The 11,506-nt window shown below is 38.2% G+C and overlaps 1 protein-coding gene across 1 annotated transcript in view; it reads right to left on the reverse strand.

Moving 5' to 3' along the window:
- Positions 1-11,501, reverse strand: part of Tmem39a (transmembrane protein 39A) — a 58,515-nt gene extending 47,014 nt beyond the window's left edge. Inside the window, exon 1 of the mRNA XM_021263201.2 lies at positions 11,364-11,501. The gene's annotated coding sequence lies outside the window, so the exon portion shown is untranslated. The remainder of the gene's footprint in view (positions 1-11,363) is intronic.
- Between the last annotated feature and the right edge of the window lie 5 nt (positions 11,502-11,506).

Here is an 11,506-nt window from a genome sequence, read left to right on the forward strand (position 1 = left end):
GCAAACAGTGACCACAGCTGCACCCTGCAGGGAAGTCTGCTCTTGTACAATGATAATGATCCATGTCAAAAAAAACCATAATTTACACCAAAAAAAAAAAAAAAAGCAGATCAAACAGGATATCAGAAAATGGAAAGATAGTGCTTGTTCTTGGGTAGGAAGAACAAATATAGTGAAAATGGCCATACTTCCAATATTTTTATACAGATTTAATGCAATCCTGATCAAAATACCAATAGCATTCTCACAGAATTAAAGAAAACAATCCTAAAATTCATTTAGAACCAGAAGAAACCTAGAATAGCAAAAGCACTTCTGGGCAACAAAGGCAAGGCAGGGGGCATCACAATCCCTGACTTGAAGTGATACTACAAAGCTACTGTGATAAAAAAACAGCGTAGTACTGGCCAAAAAAAAAAAAAAATCAAGAATCAATGGAACAGATTAGATGATGCAGATACAACTGAAATCACACTCAGCCACCCTATCTTTGACAAACACCTTCACTGGAAGAAAGCCTCTTTAGTAAATGGTTCTGGGAAAACTGGCTTTCTACATGCCAAGGATTAAAACTAGACTCATATCTCTCACCATGCACTAAACTAAAATTGAAATGTATCAAAGACCTATATATTAAAACAGAAACACTAAATCTGTTAAAAGATAGGATATGGAGGGATATGCAGAACTCTTGAGGACATAGGTGTAGGTAAAGACTATGAACAAAACCCCAGTCACACAGGAAATATTGCAAAGAACCAACAATGGAATCTCTACTTATTAAAAAGCTTTTGCACAGGAAAAGAAACCACCAACAAAGTGAAGAGACAACAAATAAATTTGCCTCAGACAAAGGACTAGTATCTATAATATATAAAGAACTCAAAAAGTCAGACCTCCCGAATATAAAAACCCAATTTAAAAATGGGCATCTGAAATGAATAGACACTTCTCAGATGAAGAAGTAGAAATAGAAAATAAATATATGAAAAAATGTTCAACATCACTGATCATTCACAAGATGCAGAATTAAAACAACACAGATTCCACCTCACTGCAGAAAGAGTGGCTGCTATCAAGAAGTCAACCAATAACAAATGCTGGTGGGGCTGTAGTGAAAAAGGAACCCTTCTCCACTGTTGGCGGGAGTGTAGACTGGTGCAACTACTGTGGAAATTAGTGTGGAGATACCTCAAAAACTACAACTAGAGGTTCCACTTGACCCAGATAGTTCCCTTCTTGGTATCTTCCTGAAAGAATTTAAAGTATCATACCACAGTGATACATGCATACCTATGTTTATAGCAGCAGTTTGTAATAGCTAAATTTTGGAAATAGCCCAAATGCCCATCAACTGATGAATGGATAAAGATGTGGTTTTTTATACAATTGAGTACTACTCTGCTATAAATAAGGATAAGCTTGAGACATTTCTAGCTAAATGGATGCACCTTGAGACCATACTCTTAAAGTGAAGTAAATCAGACACTCATCTTCAAATACTTCATTGTTTCTCTGGTGTGAGAAACTGAAAGTGTAAATAAGGACCAAAATGTATAATAGATATTGGAAAATGAGAAGATGCTCAAATGGAAAGGGGGACAAAGGAGGGGGGAGAGGGAAAGGAAAGAAGGAACAAGAAAAAAAGAATAGAAGGAAAAAATGTAATCAAAGCTTTTGTAAATAAGGAGTGGAAGAGGGGTTGAAGGGAGTGGAAGGAGATGAGAAAAAGGAAAAAGCAAGATATATTATATACAGGTACAAATTCCCTATGATGAATGTGCTCATTATATATTTATATCTAAAATGTACCAATAATGGGCCAGGGACTTAGCTCAGTGGTTCTGCCTCCTGCCTTGCAAGCACAAGGACCCAAGTTTGATCCCTGGTACAAAAATAAATAAATAAATAAACCCCTAAAATGTACCAATAAAAAAAAAAGAATACCTTCCAACCTAAAGATGGCCCCAGGTTATGGAAGACAAATACAATCATCCTGTTCATGGACTTTTCCAAAAAGGGCCACTTTGGCATGAGGACTTTTGTACCTTCTGTCACCCAGGCATCTATGGACCTCTAGGAGACTGTGCCTTCCTTTCCAGCCCAGGAGTTCTTTTTGACATAGCAGCCATGTAATCCCCTGTGGCTCTGTGGTGGCTACTGTGAGGCTCTTCCACCAAACACCCTCATCAGGGTCACATCCACCCCCATCCGCCACTCCCCCATATGTGTTCCGGAGTTTTTTGTCACTGGTGTACAGTGCATGATGTCTTCTGATCCAGCCTCCATAGAGTCTCCTTCAGGACCCCGATTTGATGACCTCCTGGATCTTCCTTCTCGTCAAATGTCCTCTGAACAGGGAATTGCTTTAGTGCTATTTCTTGTGCATCTGTCCACCTGTCCCTTAGTACCTCCCTCAATTCCTGAGAGCCTGGAATGGTTTCCTACCCTCTCTAGCTGCTGGTTTGAAGTCCTTTTCATTTGACACACCAATGTTTTCAACTGCTCAGGGAAACTTCCCAGGTTGTCTGACCTGGGGTCCAGTTTCGGTGACTGGTACATGAGTTGCTGGTTGCTCCCTGAAGGGCCACTCCTCCTGCTTTGAACTTCTTAGTTTCTCTCCCAGTAGCCTGATCCCTATGCTATGGTCTGTGATCACTGTGCTTTGTGAAACTGTACATCCCCTCATAGCATTCTCAGTGTCCAACACTGAGAGTAAGTTTTTCTGCTGAAATGAGTGAGGCTCTCGGTGTCCTGTAGACTGGGCATGCCTCCAAACATGGGAGAACTTGAACCCCCACATACTGCCTCCCTCGTCCTCCAGTGTCAGTAATTCCATGTCTGACATAGGCCAGTGATGTCTTGTAAAGCCTCAGATGAGCCTTCCTGCCCAGCTCCTCTCCAGCCCGTTTAAGTTAGATGGTCATTGTGAGGCCACCAGCCCTCTCATTTGAATTCTGACTCTCCAACTGGGCTGTCTTTGAGTGGAAACTAGACAGTACTGTTGACCTCTTTGGACAGTTAAAAAAAAATGGAAGTGAAAATAGAAGGAAAAAATGGAAACAAAGCTTTTGTACATAAGGAAGGGAGGGGGCTTGAGGGGGGGGAACAGGATAAAATAAAATAATATTTATTTCAAAAATGGGGTCGAACCCACTGCCATCACACTGAGCTGTACTCTCATCCCCTTTTTAAAAAATTACTTTATTTTCAGACAGGTTCTCACTAAATTGCTGTATTGCCCAGGCTAGGTGCAAAATTTGTTTTTTTGTGGGTTTTTTGGTATTTTTTGAGGCAAAGTTTCACTAAGTAGTCCACATTGGCCTTGAACTTGTGGCGATCCTCCTGCCCGAGACTCTCAAGTGCCGGGATTATAGACATGCACCACCATTCCTGGCTCCTTTAATATATCTTAAACCAGTGGCTGGCATTGAATTCAGAAATATGTGGTTCCCATAAGCTCCAGGAGGGTTCAGGTGCTCATTCAGATACAGCAACCACTGGAATAAACTTCCTTGTCTGTTAAGGAAATGAAAGAATTATTTGGTTTCAGAGGAAGTGGATTATTTCTGAGTATACAGCCTATCTATCTGCCAACTTCTCACTGTCCTCTTCCACACAGAAAAACATTAGAAGATTGAAAAGAAAGTTTACTTTCATTTCAAAGATATTACAACACAAGATAATTCCCATTTTATTTTGATCACAGAAAAATCTGGCTATAAAAAAAACCCTCTGTACTAAAGAGTTTTGTACTAAACTTTTGTTTGTTTTTTGAGACAGGGTCCTACTATGTATTCCAGGCTGGGCTTGAACTTGTTTTGTTTGACAGGGTTCAGTGCCCTTGGTGTATGAGTTTGCTTATTTCATGGCACCCCCTCAATATTTTGACTGGATTCTGGACTATGATTTATATCCATAATCAAAAATTGTCATCCATTGTTTGCTGGTTGCTTATAGCCTTGTTGGCTACTTCCGTCATGTTAAAAGTTGAGAACATGAAAGATTGTGATGTGGATTTCTGTAAAGGAACATTTTTATTTTTGCAAACAGGGCTTTGTATTCTTTACTTGACTTACTTGGTTGTTAAGATATAGATCTATTATAGACAGCTTTTAGCATAGTTTTTGGCTGACAGCTTGCTTGGGTGTGTCTGAAAATTCAGCCAGAGGCTACAGGACAGGTTTCAGAAGTTCACTTCTGTCAGGGAAGATTTTTATCAGTGTGTCAGGAAATGGTAATGTGCTTCTCTTTACAATCATAAAAATCTTTTTTCCCCTTTCCAATTAGAAGCTCTTGAACTCCTAGAAAATGAGTGTTCATCTAAAAGGGCACCATAGTTAGGCATTCCTTTATAGACTACATAATCCCCATTTGTAGTTTAAAAGGGAATCAAAATTCATGCTCATCCAGGAAGACACGAATGAGGATTTTGGCTGACCAGGTGCCTGGGCAGAGGTCTCTCATGGGACTGGCAGGAGATCCTCATTTAGGTTCTTTGATGACTGGTCTAATTTCTGCTTGGCAATGCAGTTGGAGGCAATCATAGCTTTTGTCTTTGGAGGCATGTTTTGCTACACCTGAGATCTACCCAGGGAAAGCTCTTGGTCTTATCCTTCTTCCCTTGAGATGATTAAGATTTAGTTCTTGTGCCACAAATAGAGCCATTCTTCTGTCCTTTCTCCATTGCTCCACTCCTGAGAAATAATTCAATTTACCACAACAGTGTTTTTTGTCCTCGGCAATTCTCTTCTCTGTGGCTACTTGATTCCAGGACCAGGATTCCAGAATGGTGAGTTTCCCCTCCCTGAGACCCTTCCAGAGTGAAGCTGACCTCCACTTATCTCTGGGCCATATTCTAAAAAACTGGTCTAGATTTTTTTTTTAATTCTACTTAAATTCTTTTATTGGTACATTTTAGGTATACAATTCATTTACATTTATCATTGGGTGTTTGTACCTGTACATGATGTATCTTGGTTCTTATTTTTTCCCCATTACCTGTGCGCCCTTCCCTATTTACATAGACTTTGTTTCCATTTAAACTGGTCTAGATTTAATCCTCAAACTCTCAAAAATAAATGTAAAAGTTTTAGTCCAAATTTATCAGCCTCTCTGGCCTTAGGCAGAACTGGAAATTAATTCCTTTCACCTCTCCCTCCACTTGGGAGTGCTACATTATGGGGTAAACTGGTTTTTATAGTGCAGATAAATTCACTGGTAGAAAAAACATTCCTTGGGACCCTTATAAGTTTAATAATAGTTTTAAATAAAAGCAGCTATTAAGGGATAGCCACATCCTTGGTCCCCACAGGACTGTTTCTTGCCATGATTTCTCTCCAGAACATCTTGCCAGGCAGGTCACTACTCTTGGACATATGGTAACTGAGGTTCTGGAAAAACAAAAAGCCTCTACCTAAATATGGGCCAAGGGTCATAAGATCACAAGGAAAGGGGTCCAGGGACATGATAAGAGTGGTTAACCTGGTCCTGGCCACTTCCCCACACCTCCAGTTCACTGTTGCTGACACCAAATGAGATTAAATCTAAGGGACGCCTTAGATTGTGCACACAGCAAAAGGGATAGACAAGGACGCCTTCTCTCCTCTTTGTTTCTTTTCCTCTTAAAATACATGCTTAGAGTGTCACCTAATCTCTTTCTCCACCCAAACCTGGCCTGAGCAGCCTCCTGGAAATAGTTGAAATTACCTATAACAGTCTGTCTTCTTAGAGGGAACAGTTACATGTGGCTATCAAAACAGCAGTTTTGGCTATCAAACAACCATGGCTATCAAAGTAACAATAACAATCAAAAGCCTGTATAGCTGGGGCTGGAGATTTAGCTCAGTGGTGCCGCCGCTTGCCTCATAAGCACAAGGTCCTGAGTTCGATCCCTGGTACCAAAAAAAAAAGCCTATACAGCTGACTATTCCAGTAAGATAAATCGTCAGCCCAGGGCCCTGCTTTCACATATATAAAAGAGTTTTTCTTTCTGACTCTTATTAAAGAGATCTCTGTTAATTGATGGCCTATAGAAAGCATTCTGACTAGTCTATTTATAGTTATAAGCCTAAAAACTATAAAGGAGGTAATGTAGTTCAACTTGGCCAAATACATCTGAGAGTACACTCTAGTTTAAAATAATTATTTTGTGTGTTTATATGTTTGTTCATCTGTCTGTTTAATGTGTGTTAATAGCTGGTAAAGCACCTGCAGCTGCTTCATTTTAAAAATGTTTCTTTTGAACTCAACAATTTCTTTTTTTTTCTTTTTTGGCTCTTTTTGAGATTTCCATTTAAAAAAAATTTATATAGGTTTTCAGGATAGCCAAATTTATTTAAAACATTACCAGACAAAGACTGACAGGCTCAATGCTCACACAGAAATAAAAGTTCAATAACATAAAGTTTAAAAAGGTTTAATAACATAAAGGTTACATATGATTTAGGTTAATATACAGTATATGTTTCTGTGTGTTAACTTTTAAGTATGCATTATCCTCCAAAAGTTCTACTTAAATTGGCTTATAGGTAAACATTCAAGACATTACTTCAAATGCTTGTGGTTCATACAGCTTAACAATAGGCTGATTTAAATCACTTAATAAGCATAAAGATGTCTTTAAAGTTGATAAGCATTTCCACCCAGGTTCTTAGGTAACCAAGATAATATTAAAAAATCAGGGGCTGGGGCTGGGGATTTAGCTCAGTGGTGCATGCAGACACCTGCCTCCCAAGCACAAGGTCCTGAGTTTGATCCCCAGTACCAAAAAAAAAAATTTTTTTAAGGTTTTCTTGGTCAAAGATAATATATATAGCTTTTTAAGAGTATTAACTGTTATGATGAGTCATTTAAAGTAATTGTTTTTGGCTACAATTAAAAGGTTAAGTTTTCTATCTAAAACAATATGGTTTTCTAAAATACTGAAATGCTCTTGGTTAAACTTACAAAACTAGATTTAAAGGCAAAGGTTCCATATTTTACTAAATAAGTTTCTCGTGTTCTTTTTCTTTTCTTTTCTTTTCTTTTTTTGGTATCAGGGATCAAACTCAGGACCTTGCGCTTGGTTGCAAGGCAGGCACCCTGACACTGAACTAAATCCCCGGCCCCTCTTGTGTTCTAACTGTTGTTACTAAAAAGTGAGCTTTAAGAGTTAAATAATATTTAAATGTTAACCTATGAAGTGTTTTCAATAATCAGTTCATGATTGTTTAAATAAACAGCTATTACCTTAGGTTATGACATAACAAATATTTGGACATGTATGTATGTATACATCTAAAAATAAGCTATGCTGTGAGTGTAAGCTTTAAAGTTAAATTTATAGAGTTAAGACTACATAATTTTAATACATACAAAGTAACTAATAGGTTCTCTCTTTTGTATAATACAAGTTTAGACTTTAATGATATAAAATGATCAAAATTTGACATCTCTTTAAATTTGGTTCTGACATTTAAACTTATCCTTAATTGTGTTCCAGGTACTTGTAATAAAATGTACCTGCCAGCCCAACATGATGCAGATATGTTTTCAGGCTTGTGCTCGTGTGACTGTTATGTAATTGTGTTATAACAGTTAGAGATACCTAAACACTGTGTAGTCCAGACAATGTCACTCTAATGATTAGAGATTGAGCATTAATAATTTGTAAAATACATCTATAAAGAAGTACATTCTACTTAAATGTCATTCTGATAACAAAAAACTGATTAATAACAAATTAGATAAAAATTTACATCATTTAATATTTTATAATTAGATGAAGATAACTGACTAAAAAGTTATTCTATACTGGGATGAACACCTAAGTGTTTCAGAGATAGTGGCAAAACTTAATGTTCTAATAATGTCATCATGATTGTCATACTAAAATGCTATGTTCTCCTTGATCTCAAACCTTCTCTATAAAACTTTATCCATTAGCATTCTACAAAAATTTGACTTCTAAGATGACCATGATTGGTAAAAAAAATAACAGTTCCTTAGTCATATTATATATTTTAATTGTTGTCCTGGATGTTCAACAACTGAGGTTTAGAGACCAGAGCTAAAAAGATAACTGGGGTGAATAAAGAAAATGTGGTTTTTATATATAATGGAGTACTACTCTGCCATAAAGAAGGATAAACTTGAGACACTTTTAGGTAAATGGATACACCTTGAGACCATACTCTTAAGTGAAATAAGTCACACATGTTTAAATATCACATTGTTTATCTTGTGTGAGAAACTGAAAGCACAAATAAGAACCAAAATGGATGACAGATATTGGGAATTAGGAAGAAAATGTTCAAATGGGAAGTGAACAAGGGAGGGGGGAGAAGAAAGGGAAGGAAGAGAAAAGAAGAAAAAGGGAGTAGAAGGAAAAAAGGGATGAAAGAAGGGGAGGGGAATGGGGAAAAAAGAATCAAGATATGTACAGGTACATAAATACATAAATGTGATCATTATGTATATCAAAAGTATATCAATAAAATTAATTTATAAAAAGATAACTGGGCAAAGAAGACAGCCAATATTTTGATACTGCCCTCCAAGATTAATAAAGACCCAATACATGAAGAGACCTTTTTACAGGATCCTTCAACTTCAGTGTGTCACCTAATCTCCTGAACAGGGAGATTGTTGGACCCCAGAAAACAAGAGTCAACCAATGTACAGTGCACCAAAAAGGAAGGTCATCAGAGAGGAAAAAGTCTCCCAGAAAGCTACATGGTCCAGTAAGACCATGATCCATTCTGGCAGCTGACACTGACAGAAGAATTGAGAGGCTCTATACATGGTTCCAAAAGTAATGCCCAAGGTGACTTAGCTGACCTTGACATATAGCAAGAGGTTAATTTTAATTAACACAGGTCTAACTTTAACTTGGTCTTAAACACCTAACAAAAAATATATAAAAATAATGCCATAATAATAAAGGCTAAATATAAAAAAGGGGCTCCAATCACTGACCCCTGCTGTCAGTTTCCAGCTACATCTGTAACTGACCACTGTTATGGTTCAATAAGGCTAAAAAACTACAGTTTTTTAAAAAGCTCAGCAAAAATCTTTAAATTCCTTAGTTAAAATTGTCTTTCAAAACTACGAAACTATTTTCTTGCATCTAAAAGTAGAGAGACTTAAACTTATAGATAACCTCTACCAATAAAGAGGCCTAAGGGCCAGCTAGTTACACTTGCTATTTCAATCCCTTAAGAACAGTGTCTAGATGTGGCTCTTTTCCCAATCTGTCTTTCCATTCTAGTGCTTATGCTTTGGTTATGTGTGTTTTAATCTCTTAAAAAATTTTTGTTTATTCTTGTATAGAGGCTGCCAAACTCCACATAATCATAGAGATAAAACCAACAACAAATGTGCTAAACTCCATATGGCAAACTAGATTGACTTTTTTTTTTTAACACAGGGTCTCACTATGTAGCCCAGGCTGGCCTTGTACTTGAGGCGATCCTCAGCCTCTCAAACGCTGGGATTACAGGCATGTGCCACTAAACCTGGCATAGATCAACCTTCTAAAGAGTTCATAACTGCTAACCCTCAAAATGACTTCTACCCAAGGTCCATTAGATTACCTCTCTGGAAAAGGTCCCTGGCTTCAGTCTCCCCTACACTGATCCTTCTCAGCTCAAAGCAGCTAGATTAAAACTACACTCATTCTCCCCTAACCACAGTTAGGGATACCTCTTCAGAGGGGGTACTATTATAGGCAGATAAATTAAATAGAAACTAATATATAGCTAGAGAGAGACCGGGCTATCAAAGAAGTCAATAATAAAGACATCAAAATTGTGCCTGGAGGTGCATCTAAAAGAGACAAGATCCCAAAATAAAGTCACAATGGCCAAATTCACATACTTCCCTAAGAGATAAACAGAACTTGACACTATGCTATAATTAATACCACCCAGTATATTAAGTCCAAATATACATCAGGCACCCAGGTGGGTGACCAGAGCATCCATACCCACCCCTTCCCAATAATGGCTTTGTTCTTTCCATGTACCCTTGCTACATAAACTGCTTCCCTATTAGATCATACTAGCTAGCAGTTATACTTATAATCCTATAGGTTGATTATAGTTTGACCCACATTATACCCATATTGTGACTTTGCTATATAAATTACCCCCAATAAAGAGTCTCAATAACAACTCAGTCAAGACACCTCCTGTCTCTCAAAAGCTACCTCTCAATAAACCTTTTCTACTCTTAACCTCCACTGTCCATCTGACACATCTGACATATAACAGGTTGAAAGTTATATTTCTCCTATTATCACTTGGATTAAGGGCATGCATTACCATACGAGGTATTTCTGTATTTCTTTAGACAAACATTACTTTTCTGCAAGTTAAACCTCAAAGCAATTTACATGTATTGTGTTAGTTGATGCACAGAATTAAAGAATAAGGAGGGGTCCTTATATATTCTGATGTTATTGAATATCACAAGATATCTGGTTTCTATAAATGTAAAGTTGTCCCCTCCCACTCTCTACTGGGGAGTGAACTTAGGGAATGCTGAGCTGGACTCCAGCCCCACTCCCATTGAGGATCCAACTCAGGACCTTGGGCTGCCCTTTTTTGAGAAAGGCTTTCACTAAATTGCTCAGGCTGGCCTCCCACTTGCAAATCTCCTGTGCAGCCTTCTTAGTAGCTGGGATAACAGGCATGCACCACAATGCTAGTCAAGAAAGATTATTTAGCAGTTCACATTTTTAGGTGCAGCTTCTCTTTAGAATTTAGAATCCTAGACAAAGGGACAGGAAGTAATCGTGCAAAGGTTTATGCTCAAAAGAGTGTCCACTGTCACATGCCCACGATCCGAACAAAGGTAGGGTGCACAAGCAGAAAAAGGCTCAACAAAGATGGAACCAAAACACTGAGCGAACTTCCTTATCAGGCCCAAGTGGACAGGGTTCTGTCTAATTGGTTGCTGTCAATCTGTTTTTGTTTTTTTTTAACCGGCCCATTCACTAGCTCCTATGTCAAGTGACTTCATTCTGGTTTGGTCTGGTCTATTGCAATTCAGTCAAAACAATTGCTCCCCATATTTAACACCATTGATTTTTCCTTCGTGGCGTGTCCCCCAAATAGTTATAAATTCCTATTACAAAGGGACTGTGCTATACTATTTGCAACTCTTTGGTGTCCCACAATGCTGTACACATGCTCAACAAATCTAAGTTACAGTATTTAGTAAGAATCAGTTGGAAGTTGTAGAATGGTCTAGCCTTGGCGCCTGTGTCAAGCCTTTGTTGTTTCACTGACGGTGAAGCAAGAAACGTATCCTCTCTGATCTTCGGTTTTCTGGCTGCAAAGAATAAAGTTTTCAAAATGTTAGAGAATGGAAAGAATTACCATTATTGGACGCATTTTCCCTTCTAGCTTCCAGTCGTCAAGTTTCCTAGGAAGACCCCGCCTCCAGCGGGGGGCGGGGGGCCATAGTTGTACAGGGACGCCATCTTTGTGTGGGGCATCCCTCGTTCTCCCGCCATGTTTGT

This window comes from Heterocephalus glaber, unplaced genomic scaffold (assembly GCF_053883595.1).
Source record: "Heterocephalus glaber isolate CG9 unplaced genomic scaffold, H.glaber_assembly_v1.0 deba00000122, whole genome shotgun sequence".
In the NCBI taxonomy this organism is placed as follows: domain Eukaryota; kingdom Metazoa; phylum Chordata; class Mammalia; order Rodentia; family Bathyergidae; genus Heterocephalus; species Heterocephalus glaber.